The 15,568-nt window shown below is 34.5% G+C and overlaps 1 protein-coding gene across 1 annotated transcript in view; it reads left to right on the forward strand.

Annotated features, from left to right (window-relative positions):
- LOC106080610 (uncharacterized) overlaps nt 1–15,568 on the forward strand; it is a 335,328-nt gene that overhangs the window by 36,191 nt on the left and 283,569 nt on the right. The gene's annotated exons all lie outside the window — the stretch shown is intronic.

Here is a 15,568-nt window from a genome sequence, read left to right on the forward strand (position 1 = left end):
TAATAAGACTTATCGTGTATATAAAAGCCCAAGTGTGTTTATCTGTTTCAAAGATTGTATTGCAACACTTAACCAGATTTGTAATGTTTGCTAAAACAGCAGTTTTTGTCTGCTGAAAATGGGAAAGCAGACATTACTGCTGTTACAGCATACATAGGGCTACTGCATTGGCAAACATTTCTTACTGCTATTTCAACAAACAAAATCTGCCGTTATGAGAACACAAGTCTGCTAAAAAAAAATTGTATGCTATACTTAATGGTTGTATGTTGTTTGTTTTGATTACTTTAGGCATTTTTTTAGAAATTTTGTTGGAAGAGATGATTTTAATTTGTGCAATATTATTGTAAAGAAGCTACCTGATCCATCTATTGGTATATATTTCGAAATGTGGCTGAGCTGGCTCACATTTCTTGTTATATCTCTGCAAATGTGCACGTGACTGACATGGCCTTTTGTATCTAAATTTGTATCTAAATTTAAAGAAACAAGTAAAAAGGTGTTAAGTTCGGCCGGGCCGAACTTTCGATACCCACCACCTCGGTTATATATTTAATCCACCTTTCGTCAAAATCCGGTGAAAAATGCATACCTTATGGCCCATAGCAGCTATATCGAAATATGTTACGATTTGGAACAAATACTAATAAGTACAAGTCATTGTTCAGTTGTTTGTAACAAAATATTGACCTTTTTGGTAGCTTTATTTAAAAATAAACCCATCTGAACCATATAAGACACGGATGTCCAAAATCCTAACACAAATCACTGTATCAAATTTCAGTGAAATCGGATTATAAATGCTCCTTTTATGGGGCCAAGATTTTAAATCGAGAGATCGGTCTATATGGCAGCTATATCCAAATCTGGATCGATCTGGGCCAAATTGAAGAAGGATGTCGAAGGGCCTAACACAACTCACTGTCCCAAATTTCAGCAAAATCGGATAATAAATGTGGCTTTTATGGGCCTAAGACCCTAAATCGGCGGATCGGTCTATATGGGGGCTATATCCAAATTTGGATCGATCTGGGCCAAATTGCAGAGAGATATCGAAGGGCCTTACACAACTCACCGTCCAAAATTTTGGCAAAATCGGACAATAAATTCGCCTATTATGGGCGCAAGACCTTAAATCAAGAGATCGGTCTATATGGCAGCTGTATCCAAATCTGAACCATTCTGGGCCAAATTCAAGAAGGATGTCGAAAGGCCTAACACAACTCACTGCCACAAATTTCGGCGACATCGGACAATAAATGCGCCTTTATGGGCCCAAAACCTTAAATCGAGAGATCGGTCTATATGGCAGCTATATCCAAATCTGAACCGATCTGGGCCAAATTGAAGAAAGATGTCGAAGGGCCTAACATAACTCACTCAAATTTTGACAAATTTTGTTCAGCGATGAGGCTCATTTCTGGTTGAATGGCTACGTAAATAAGCAAAATTGCCGCATTTGGAGTGAAGAGCAACCAGAAGCCGTTCAAGAACTGCCCATGCATCCCGAAAAATGCACTGTTTGGTGTGGTTTGTACGCTGGTGGAATCATTGGACCGTATTTTTTCAAAGATGCTGTTGGACGCAACGTTACGGTGAATGAACACATTTCGAACCGAACACTGATTTTGGTAATAAAATTCAATGATTTGCAAGCGTTGCTCGTTAGTAAGTCTATTCATGATGAAATGTCAAAGCATACTGAGCATCTTTCTCTTTGACACCATGTCTGAAATCCCACGTGATCTGTCAAATACTAATGCATGAAAATCCTAACCTCAAAAAAAATCACCCTTTACAATAGCAGCAAAATTAACTACTAATATTCAACAGACAGCGTTTGCTATTTTCAGCTATCTTTTTCTATGAGTGAAGGTCTGGAAGAAATAAATTTTTGATATCGCAAGGGTAAGTGTCCTCCCCTTACCCAAAAAAAAAATTCCAAGCAATGTGAAAAATGAACCTTTCAAGACAATGTGGGACATAAATAAAATTTCCTTGACAATAAAGAACGAATCTGATGTTACTATTAGGTACAAAGTTTCCGGGGCAACACCCGACACAAATGAAAGGTTTTCGGAAGTAGAGTACGAGTCTGATAATAATATTAGGATCAATTGACGATAAGAGGTATATCGTTTATTTGTGTTATATACAATTAACACAATTGCTTGAATTAGACTTAGGTCACTTCCAAAATCATACGAACATACCCAATAAAGAATCGATATATTTGGTGCTTTGATCTTGATCTCGCCTGAGTAGAGAATGTTACACACATTTTTATTTCATTACTTTTTTTTATTTCTCTTTATGTTTGGTACTCTCCGGCATAGATCCCATTGCACTAAGGTACCAAAATCTCCATTTGGGTTTAATTTTCTCAAGCCGAGGCAGAGACTGTTCACGAACAACTTGGCCATAATCTATCAATCATTTGAATATATCTTGGAACATTTTTATTATTACTATTACAATTAAGCTTAACTTTTATTGCGCTTTAACACATATTAAGAAAGAATTTGCATAGACTTTTGTTGATTTGGGTACACTGCCTTTGGCTTAACTGTTATTATGGCCATTGTTGGTTAATCTGTCCGCTAAAACTGTTCTGTTTTGTTTTATGATCGTTCTCGGATGTAACATTGTCGGTCAATTGCAATTCGTTGGATTGAGAGCTAGTCAGCGGCTGTGCTTACCTAGGGTGTGGTTCTAACGGCCAATTGTATAAATCAATTGAATGGATTTTTGAACAAAAAAAACATACCTTTCTCTTTTTATAGTTTAATTGGTGCAAAAGGATGCAGTGATAAGATTTTTCCTTATTTTAATTTTAAATTGTATATAAAAATAGTTATTGTAGTTTTAGTTTTTTATTTTAAAATAGTAATTTAAAATTCTTAGTTTTAAATTTTTTTCTTTTGTTTTAAACTTTTAATTATTAATTTCTAAATTTAATTTTTAACTTTAAATTTTTTATTTTTAATGTTTAATTTTTTAATGTTTAATTTTCAATTTTTAATGTTTACATTTTATTTTTAATATTTAGTTTTTAGTCTTTATTTATTAATTTCTGTTTGTTTCTCTTTCGAGACGAGCTCAAAGATCGGAGATATTCTTTGCAAATGGAAAAGGGAAGCCAGAGATCGCAATACACCAACCGCTATGGGACGCATTTCGTCGTTGGTTAGAAGACTTTTCAACCATATTAGGTGTGATGGACCGTGAGTTGGTTTGTTGTATTCGAATCGTATTTATTGCGAAAACAAATGGTACAAATATCACATTAACCAAGTTCGACAACCCTGTCTAGTAACTATACTTTTCCCATGCATGTGTTTTCGTGTAATGGCGGGTACTATGTTCGTTTTTCACCGTTGAAAACCCCTTTTTCGCGATTATATTTTTGAAACATTACGAAAATAATAATGATAAAATAACATTTTAATTAAAATTTTACCACAAGTAATAAGGGAATGTTCTTCTGAAAGAAATCAGCAAGTTGCTTTAAAATCTATTATCGCAAAAATGTAATCTGCGAAAAATATCGCGAAAAACGAATACAGCCTTAATGACATTTTTTTTTGCTGCGACAATTACACTACTTCCATGGTACACATGATTCTGTGCATCTGTTGGAAGTTGTATTGATGGCTTCGAATGCTAGACAGTTATAGTTATAGCTGCCATATAGATTGATCTGTCGATAAAGGTTCTGAAGCTCATAAAGGCTTTACTTTTTATCTGATTTCGCTGAAATTTCAAAGAGTGAGTTGGTTTAAGCCTCGCGACATCTGGCCAAAATATATTTCAGATCAAACTGTATTTAGATATAGCTGCCATATAGGCCGATCTAAAAGATGCATTTATTACCCAATTTCGCTGAAATTTGTGTCACCGAGTTGTTTTAAACCACTCGTCATCTGACTCAAATATAGTAAATATGGGAATATATTTAGATATAGCTGTCAAATAGACCGATATGCCGATTAAGGGTCTGAAGCTCATAAAAGCTTTATTTATTACCAGATTTCGTCGAAATTTGAAATAGTGAGTTGGTTTAAGCCTCACGACATCCGACCCACATACTATATAAATATGGCTAGACCGATCTTGCAATTTAGCGTCTTAATCGCTTAAAAGTAGATTTATTGTCTGAAAATGCTACTTGTATATAAGTTCTCGGAACTTGAATTAAGTATGATAGAGACCAGCTACTATTAAGATATAACTTCGGATTAGTAGTGGAGCAATAATAAAATATGATGATTATTTAATCCTTGTTTAATTTGGTCTAGATTTGGTTATAGGTGCCATATACAACGATCTCTAGATTTAAAATCTTGGGCACTATAAAAAACGCATTAATTATCCGATTTCGTTGAAATTTGACGCAGTGACTTATGTTAGGCTTTTCGACATCAGTGTCCTTTATGGTTCAGATCGGTTTATATTTGGATATAGCTGCAAAAAAGCCAATATTTTGGTCTACAAAATTGTACAGTGACTTATATTTATTAGACCACTCAATTTCCGTGACGAATTTGGGTGCTTAAGTAATCCCAGTTTCACTGGATTGTGACGAAAGGGGGTTTACATATATACCAGACGTGGTGGGTACCCGGCCGAACTTAATGCCTTTTTACTCGTTTATTACTCCGGCCAAAATTGCTAGAATCCGACTTCGAAGCCTTACTTTCAAAATCCATGCCAAGTATGATTCTAGTCGTTCAGTTCAGACGCAAAGTACAGTTTTGTACCCAAAGTACATTTAAACTCTCCAACATCCGCATCAAATACCCATATAGGTCCATAAATAGATAAAGCCCTTTTTTAAACCGATCCTCGAAGTTTAATTCTTGAGCCTCTAAAAGCCGCAATTGCCGATGACGGTAGGTTTTGTTACAACTTCCAATAGCCGTGCCAATCACGGTCCGCTTTGGCCCATTATATAAATAGATCCCATATAACCCAATCTCCCGATTAGTCTTTTACAAGCTCCAATTATTGTCTGATTTGCTGAAATTTGTTACGTAAAGTTTATTTATTTGTGTAAATTTGCATCATAATCCATGTTGGTGGGTTCCCATGATTCGGGCCAGCCAATCTTACAACGTACTTACTTGTTTTTGGTTATTACTGTGTGTGATAAAATTTAAACCGTAATGTTTTGAGTTCTGATGGCAATTGCCAAATCAACCATGAAATATTCACAAAGTGTGGGAATTAAATCGCTTAGCTAATTGATTTTGTCAGTAATCCATATTCTATCGGCTGTGGTTGCAACTTTAATATGACTAATGTAAATGTGCACCATAAATGATTCATTATGAGACAATTTGAACAAAATATTGAAAATTTATTCAAACGGCTATTACACTGAAAACTTCTCTTTGCTCAGTTCTCTTGGACTAAATTTTCTTTGATCGCATAAAAAATCAATTGAATTTTTTGGGGCCAATTACAAGAAAATTCCCATTGTTTCAGTAGAAAACAACCCAAAATCAAAGTAAAAGCCAAAAGCTTGCATATGCGATTTTTTCCCCTTTGATTTCACGTTCACTAATGAACTCTTTGTCAGAAGAAATATTCAAAAAGCCATTCTATGGCAATCAGTATGAACATCATTGCCTATCGCTTCAGATTCACTTTTACCTTTCTTGGTATTGAAGTGTTATTATTTTCTTATCAAACAGAACTAAGCTTTTCAATCAAAGAAGCTCTATATTTTTTGCACAAATTTTGTTTCGCTATGTGAAAGCGCTAAGAAAGATATTTCAAGTACAACATCGCTTCCACATTTAATAGGATTAAGTTGCTGCTGTGTAACTAATGTGTTTGTATTTGGGAGGAGTATTCTCTGAAGTTGGTGCATTTTTTTTATTTATTTTACTCAAATGATTTTATGGCAAATACAAAATCAATAAATTTAAAAAAAAAGTATTGGCTGCTGTGGCTATCAGCTACCAATTTTAAGTATAAAGTCTCAAGAGTGAAGTTAAGATTTTATAAGTTTGGCTGCAAATCTTTGAATCCATCAATCTGGATACGCCAAAAAAATTAAACTTTTTTTCTATATATCTGCGAATACGCTATTGGCACATGTCACGTATGGTTGTATAATGCTAATGTGAGACCTATAATGATATGCTATGTTATTGTGCTCTGATGGAGAGCACTTTATTCAAAGAAAGAAATCTCACCTATTGATGACTACTCTGTCATACCCACAAGATGCTAGACTTTAAAGATCGACTTAAAGATCCCTGTTCAAATTCAGATGTGTGCTTTACAACTTACTCTCGTTGGAATGGTTGTAAAGCACCATGTGATCCATTTGGCATCTCCTGCTGATGATTTTTCTTGGTCGAAAATGAAATCGCGATACAGGAAACCCGTCAAATGCTTCTAGCAACAACACACTTTTCGCTGACTTTAAAATATTTTTTGCTATACTATTTTTTGAATAGAAAGTATTAAACAATGGCCTAAAGCCGGGCAATATCCTGCAATGGAATCTCAATAAGATTTTAAGACCAAATAAAGAAAGCGCAAACAGACAATTTGATTTTTTGTGAAAAATTTTATCAAAAATTTTGTCTGAGAAAATTTTTCGACTTTTATGTTAATAGCAAATTACGGTAAACGATTTTGTAACACTGTGCTTAAATATGTCGGCCAAATAGAATATTCATAACTACAGTAAAGAGTTAGCATAAATTGTTGGCATCCCCTGCAGCTGAATATTTGTAGCCAACTTAGATTTTCGCTTAAAGATCCCTAAAAGTTTTCTTTTTCATTATTGCCGAAATTATTCTGGGCCATATAATGACCCAATTTCCATTTTAAAAATCTGTGCAGCAACTAAAGAAGAAAAAATTATAATTTCTGCTAGAATTGCTCGTAAACTATTCAACCCATGAAAGTGACATGAATAGCAACAAAACTATTTCTAGCAAAAAAAAAAAAAAAAAAAAAATCAACAGCACCACCCCAAACAATTCAACCATGGAAGTACAGTGATCATTTGTGTGGTTACCAGCCTTTCATGCAACTAGCCAAAGAGTTACTCTGACTGTCATTTAGTCAGCAGTCACTCTCAATGAAGGAAAAACATAACAAAAAGGTGGGCTATACTCAACTGACAAAAATGTTGTTTTTATCTGAGGGCTTTTCCATTATGCTGCTGCTGCTCCATCCATCAGCCACCGCCAACTACTACTCTGGCAAAGAGTTCCTGGACAGCACGCGTGGGTTTTGGTTTGTTATGCTTGCGGTACGTGCAGCGGAACAATAACCAAGTATGTTAACCAACATGAGAACAGCAAGCGATTGAAGGTAGTGGCTGATGATGGAATGAATGGTAGTACAACTGCTGCTGTGGTTATTACATATTTTACAAAATCATTTCATTCACATCTGGAAGTCAAGCGACACAAAGTCGATGTGGTTATTTTCCAATACAGTTGGATGTTTGATAAAAGGAGAGTAGTATGAAAATTACTACAAGATAATTGAGGACAGGTTGACTTTAATTTGATTATCAGTTAAACAAAGAAAGTATGGTTTTGAATCCTTCAGTTCTGAAAATTATTTCCGAACATCATATAAAACACGACAAATACAGTAATTTTTCAATTAGGCGCCGGTCTATCGAGATAACTTTTTAATATACTTCTACGAAATCTTGACAAACCACAACTTTGGTCGAAAAAACAACGACGAAAGTTGTTGATTTTCCTGCAACAATTTTTTTAAAATCAACGGATTAAAGTACAATTTTGTTGTTAAAAGGCACTCTTTGCAAGCCAACATAGAACAACAACAACAATATATTCATAAGCAAGATTAAAAACCATATAACCAGCCAACCACATGTGCTTTGCTTCTGGTGGCGGTGTTTCATTTTTTTTCTTCGACTCGCGCTGCTTTTTGTCTCTTTCATTTTACTGCAGCTCTCGGTGTTTTCTCTGCCACTCTCTCTACTATTACCCTTAAAAACAAATTAAAATAATTTTGGTGCCGCACAGGATTGAACTCATGATATCTTAAAGGGGTAGGAATGGGACCTGAATCCGTGTATGGCCCACCGGCTCTACAGGAGCATGATAAGACCAATATTCACTTACGCTTCAGTAGTTTGGTGGACTGCGATGGAGAAAAAGTGCAACGTAAAGGCAATGGTGGCCACCGTGACGCAGAGGTTAGCATGTTCGCCTATGACCCGAACGCATGGGTTCAAACTCTGGCGTAAATAGCAGGAATTTTTTTCAGCAATGGTTATCCTCTTTCTAATTCTGATGCCAGCGGCTCGGTCTTGGATTGACGGAATTCTGGCCCGTAGTTCAAGTTCCCGTAGTGTTTATGTTATATGTTGCGGCAAGTGATAATGTATATGTTAGGGGTTATGGGGGGAAGATGATGTAACGTTGATGCATTTTTGATGTCATTGTTTGGCTTTCGCGGTTACATTTTTGTAAATAGAGCGCATAAACAGTCGATCACTGCCTCGGATTAATATCCGCACCCTCTTTCCATCCTAGTTAAGGCCAAGTTCTAGACATTGCCCTATAGTATAATGTGTAATGCTTTTGGGTGGAATTCCAATCCAGATGCCATCCATTATCATCGACAGCTTATCATACAGCCCTCATTTTTCTCTAAGATGCCTGTCTGTGGCCATTTTCCATGCAACGTTTTTCCATACAAATGTCCGTCCTTCGATCCTCACACAACTGACCGTTAGATGGCTTTCGTATGTTGGCTAGTCTCTGCATAGAAGCATTTCTGTCTTGGGCCACTATGTATGAGGTGAGTCCATAGGAAAAGAAAGAAGAAAAGGAAATGCCATAGAGCCCAACCATTGTTTGTTGTCTCAAAAGAATAGTGCAACGAGGAGTTACACTGGCGTTTTTTTTTTGTTGATGCAATGAAGGCAAACGCAAACGCAATGGTAATTGTAATTGTTTATAATAATAATAAATAGTATTTAGGTTAAACTTCGTTTGTTTTGCCGCTTCTCTTTGCTGTCGAGGAGCATAGTGGGCAAAGTGATTGTGATCGTCCAAATGGTTTCCCTTTTGCTTGTTGGGCTGTTGATTGCCTGTGTGGTTTGAACTTGAAGGAACGAAATGCTTTGCAGCAATCTATGCATGTAAGCTTGGCTATGGCAATGGCTGCTTATGATGAAAGTACTACCACTAACCAGTACCTTGGCTTCTTTTCTTTGAGATTGAAAGTTCTCTGCCTACGAGACGATGTGGGACTTTTTCATATTTGATCTTCTTTTCATTTCAATGAGTTGTGATTTATGGCCACATTTACTTTCTTTTGAACTTTTCGAATTGGAATGGAAAGAACTGCGATTGCATTGCATTCCGATTTATTTGATTGTAATCAAATTTGGGTTACTATGTTTTATGCATGGGAAGTTTGTAGATAGAAGTTTAGTCTTGTTAGTTTTATTAATTGTTTCCAAAGTATAAAAATTACCTTTTCAATATTGCAGACAAGACTTATCCTGAGACCTGGGTGAACGAATTTTATTCCATTTGACTGCTACACCTACACTTACATAGTAATATTTTTTAACAATCTTTAAAGTTGACTTGCACTTGGGCGGCAAATTCATATACTATTCTGCATATAATGATTAGTATTATGTTAGTTTTTCACCATTGGACACCCTTGTTTTTCGCGATTACGTTTTTGAAAACTACACAAATAACATTTTTACAAACATAAGTAATGAGTAGAGAGCGGATATATATGCACTTTTTGTTTATGGACCGATTTTGACCAAAATTTGTAATTAGACATTGTTTGGTGTAAGAAAACGAATTTTGGCGTCATATCTGATATATGTAAAATATATGCAAAATGTACGATCCAAAATAGATACGTTTAGAACCTTAATTGATTTAATGGTTTGGGTTCTAAATACTTTTTTGTGTATAAATGTCCTCTTTAAACCTATTTTCCTCTAGTTGTATCCTGATTTAGGGTCTTAGGCCTATAAAAGCCACATTTGAAATTTGGCACAACGAATTGTGTTAAGATCCCAGATATCTGTGCCGAATATGGTTTAGATTGGTCTGTATCTTAGTATAGCTCCCGATTTAAGGTTTTAAGTCCATTAACGCCGTATTTATTTCCCGATTTCGCTGAAAATTGGCACAATGAGTTGTGCCAAATATGGTTCAGATTGATCTATATCTTAGCATATGCAAATCTGGACCGATCTGGGCAAAATTAAAGAAGGACGTCGAAGAGCCTAACCAAACTCACTGTGTCAAATTTCAGCGACATCGGACAATAAATGCGTCTTTTATCGCCCCAAAACCTAAAACCTAGATATCGGTCTATATGGCAGCTATATCCAAATCTGGACCGATCTGTGCGATATTGCAGAAGTATGTCAAGGGGATTAACTTAACACACTGTTCCAAATTTCGGCGACATCAGACAATAAATGAGCATTTTATGGGCCCAAAACCATAAATCAAGAAATCGGTCTATATGGCAGCTATATCTAAATCTGAACCGATCTGGACCAAATTGAAGAAATATGTCAAAGGGCCTAACACAACTCACTGTCCCAAATTTCAGCAAAATCGGATAATGAATGTGGCTTTTATGGGCCTAAGACCCTAAATCGGAGGATCGATCTATATGGCAGCTATATCCAAATCTGGACCGATCTGAGCCAAATTAACGATTCACTGTCCCAAATTTCATCAAAATCGGATAATAAATGTGGCTTTTGTGGGCCTAAGACCCTTAACCGGAGGATCGGTCTATATGGCAGCTATATCCAAATCTGAGCCAATTTAACGAAGGAAAACGAAGGGCCTAAGACAACTCACTGTCCCAAATTTCAGCGAAATCGGATTATAAATGTGACTTTTATGGGCCTAAGACCCTAAATATGAGGATCGGTCTATATGGCAGCTATATCCAAATCTAGACCGATCTGAGCCAAATTGACGAAGGATGTCGAAGGGCCTAACACAACTCACTACCCCAAATTTCAACAAAATCGGATAATAAATGTGGCTTTTATGGGCCTAAGACCCTAAATCGACCGATCGGTCTATATGGGGGCTATATCAAGATATAGTCCGATATAGCCCATCTTCGAACTTAACCTGCTTATGGACAAAAAAAGAATCTGTGCAAAATTTCAGCTCAATATCTCTATTTTTAAAGACTGTAGCGTGATTTCAACAGACAGACGGACAGACGGACGGACATGTCTAGATCGTCTTAGATTTTTACGCTGATCAAGAATATATATACTTTATAGGGTCGGAAATGGATATTTCGATGTGTTGCAAACGGAATGACAAAATGAATATACCCCCATCCTTCGGTGGTGGGTATAAAAATATTTTTTTTAACCATGTCTTTTAATTGTTATTGTTAAAAAACTTTATAAATATTCATATATATTTTTAATAACAATAAATATATATGTATGTGTGTAAAATACGAAAACCAAAGCCTACTATGTAAAATTATTTGGCAAAGTGGTTTGAAATTGTTTTGTTTTACAGTGGATGTGAAATGATGACCTTAGTGTTTAACACTAGAAAGACCATGATTTTTTATATATGTACCTACTTGGACCAAATTTACGAACAGTGGTACATTTTTATACAAGGGGTCAAAATGACCGGTAAGTATATTTAGGTATACCGCATGCGCATTTCCGTTTAAGAAAATTTTACCAATAAAATAATGTGTTTAACATAAAGTTTACATCAATCTAATAAAAAGCTACATACATTTTTGAACAAAAAAATTATTTATATGACCGGTTGGTCTTTCTAGTGCTAAGTATTATCTTAGTATTCTGTAGAGCCAAATTTTGGATACCCATCGTTCGGGTCTAGATGATATGTGTCCAAATACCTTACATTTCAATCAGATATTATCCCAATCTACCAAAGTCCTTTTGTGTTGGGCGTTCAACCAATAGCTTGACCCCAAACTTACCACCAGATTCGTAATTTTGAGTTATTGTAAGGGTAAATACAAAAATAAACTTACATCGGTTAGATTAGGTTAGGTTGAAAACAGGATGCGGATGTTAATCCGCCCCATGCCACTTGTTGTGCGCTCTAAATACAAAAAAAAGTAACCTCGAAAAAGAAAATCTAAGAAAGGAATTCCGTGCTACTTACAAAATCCTTAATTGTTTTCCATAGCACGCCCCTAAGTTGGGTTTTGTCTGGTAAAGTGTCTCCACCTAAGTGCCGGTATCTGTTAGACGCGAAAGCCGGACAATGACAAAGGAAATGTTCCAACGTCTCATCATCTTCCCCGCATGCCCTACACATGACATCACTTATCACAACGATTTTAGAGATTTTGAGATCGTAGTCCTATGTGTCCCGCTATGATACCAATAGGTATACTGACCTCCTTCTTGCTTCCTTTCAGTAATAGCCTCGTCTACTAACGATCTGGATTTTCATAGGATTTTCGACAATGTTGCATGCGCATTCGTCGCCCACCCCCTCGGACTGCGTCGACCCGGGTTAACCAAGTTTATTGATGGGCTTCACCGCCAAATCGTCTGCCCTTTCATTTCCCCTTACTCCGTTATGGCTCGACCATAAATCGATTAAGCCATCATCCATAACTGGCGTTTTTTAGTCAACAAATTTGGACAAAATATCCAAAAGATATGCAAAATTTTCAAAATATATGCAAAATATGAAAAAAAGTATGCAAAAATATGCAATATATGCAGTTTGCATAAAATATGCAAAAAATTTTTAGCATTTCTAAACCTATATTCGATGAAACGAATTTCTGTGCTTTAAATTTTTTTCGTTGCTCAAAAAAATGTATTTATTTGCATATATATCCGCTCACTAGTAACTAGGGAATGTGCTACTAAATGAAATCAGCCATTTTTTTGTTTTAAAATCTATAACATTAAAAAGTAGTCAGCGAAAAATATCGCGAAAAGCAAATACAGTACCTATTACCAATAATGAAACAATGTGTTCCTATACTAAAACCTAATCATCTGGATAACTTGATCAACATGGTGAAGGATTGTTAAGTTTTACCAGCTCCCAACAGTGTAACATACTGTAAATTTTCTCATCAAACTTCATTAGCGATACAATGCCATGTTCCATTTTGAAGTGTAAGGTCAGTAATATGGATTTGTTTAGCCCATAAAATCTCAACAAATAAACGGTTAACTTCTTCTCAATGTGAGCTTTTCCCATATTTCACGTCGCACACGAACAATTTAAAATTTAAAATCGAGAGTTTTTGGCAACTCAGCATGACTAACCCATTAAATTGAACAAAGTCAACGACTATTGAACCACCTTCACTGGATTCGCCCCTTTCGAGCCATCTTTCAGTCATTCATAATCGTCATCGACTTCAGCATCATCATTTTTTCCGTATTTACCTAAGCCATCATTACCACCAACCGGCATTGGCTGTTTCAATCCCCCATTAGAAAGTTCAATGAAAAATAATTGAGGTAATTTTCAATTTCTATCGATTGGAATCATCGCAGAGAGTGCTGACGAAGATATATGTATGTTTAAGAGTATGAGTGGGCTCCATGTGATTGAATCCAGCTCAGCAGGAGACAATGGGAGGCCATTGTCTGCAAGGTACTACTATCAACCAAAAATACTACCAAGACAAAAATCAACAACCACAAAGCTTGCAAGTTTTCAGCTTTGTCTATCTGGGATAGCTGTTTTCAGGTCTTAAGGGAATAACTATACTCATGGTGTAAACATCATCAGAAGCAATGACATGAACCACCATCAACTTGCAACCTAAGTTACTTTTTTTTTTTGGAGATAGTCAATGAATGGAACTCCAACGCCAACAATGAACGAACGCATGATATACGTAAATATTTGGACGGAAAGAGGTTAACAACGTTGATGGTGTTTTTTAACTTTGACTGTCAAAAGAAAGTGAAATTTGTTTTGGTTAGTTTTAAAGAAAAAAACATTATTTATGATGTTTGATGTTGTAATGCTGATAAGAATAATGATCATGACAAAGATCATGACGAAGATGGAGTTGAGATGATAATCGTTGGCTCGTGTGGGTGTTGCACCCCACTGAGATTAGTGCTAAGTGAAATGTTTTGAATTAACGGACAAAAGAGGAGTTAACAATAAATCAAATATGTCAAAAAGAAGATGACATTCGCATAAACAAGGCTAAAAAAAAGAAATGTTGCCAAAATTTCGTAACAAGGTAGAAATAATAGAAATGAAATTTATACAAAACTTTGTACAAATTTTGTTTGGAAATGAAATTTTGAGAAAATTTCCTACAGAAATGAAATTTTGACAAAATTTGATATAGAAAGAAATTTTCACAAAATTTCCTATAGAAATTAAATTATGACAAAATTTCCTATAGAAATAAAATTTTGACAAAATTTCCTATAGAAATAAAATTTTGACAAAATTTCCTATAGAAATTAAATTTTGACAAAATTTCCTATAGAAAGAAATTTTGACAAAATTTCCTATAGAAATTAAATTTTGACAAAATTTCCTATAGAAATAAAATTTTGACAAAATTTTCTATAGAAATTAAATTTTGACAAAATTTCCTATAGAAATTAAGTTTTGACAAAATTTCCTATAGAAATTAAATTTTGACAAAATTTCCTATAGAAATTAAATTTTGACAAAATTTCCTATAGAAATTAAATTTTGACAAAATTTCCTATAGAAATTAAATTTTGACAAAATTTCCTATAGAAATTAAATTTTGACAAAATTTCCTATAAAAATTAAATTTTGACAAAATTTCCTATAGAAATAAAATTTTGACAAAATTTCCTATAGAAATAAAATTTTGACAAAATTTCCTATAGAAATAAAATTTTGACAAAATTTCCTATAGAAATAAAATTTTGACAAAATTTCCTATAGAAATTAAATTTTGACAAAATTTCCTATAGAAAGAAATTTTGACAAAATTTCCTATAAAAATTAAATTTTGACAAAATTTCCTATAGAAATAAAATTTTGACAAAATTTTCTATAGAAATTAAATTTTGACAAAATTTCCTATAGAAATTAAGTTTTGACAAAATTTCCTATAGAAATTAAATTTTGACAAAATTTCCTATAGAAATTAAATTTTGACAAAATTTCCTATAGAAATTAAATTTTGACAAAATTTCCTATAGAAATTAAATTTTGACAAAATTTCCTATAGAAATTAAATTTTGACAAAATTTCCTATAAAAATTAAATTTTGACAAAATTTCCTATAGAAATTAAATTTTGACAAAATTTTCTTTTGAAACATTTCCTATAGAAATATTTCCTATAAAAACATTTCCTAGAGAAATGAATTTTTGACAAAATTTCCTATAAAAATGAGATTTTGACAAAATTCGGGAATGTGTCTATGGACCAATCCCACCACCATAACACCACCCATATAGGAATTATTTGCTGACCATTGCAAGATTTGGCTCAAATAAGATGTATTTTAAGGTAGAACACGAATGTGATATATATTTTCATGGCCATGTCATTGAGTGGCCGCC

The sequence above is a fragment of the Stomoxys calcitrans genome, chromosome 2 (genome assembly GCF_963082655.1).
Source record: "Stomoxys calcitrans chromosome 2, idStoCalc2.1, whole genome shotgun sequence".
In the NCBI taxonomy this organism is placed as follows: domain Eukaryota; kingdom Metazoa; phylum Arthropoda; class Insecta; order Diptera; family Muscidae; genus Stomoxys; species Stomoxys calcitrans.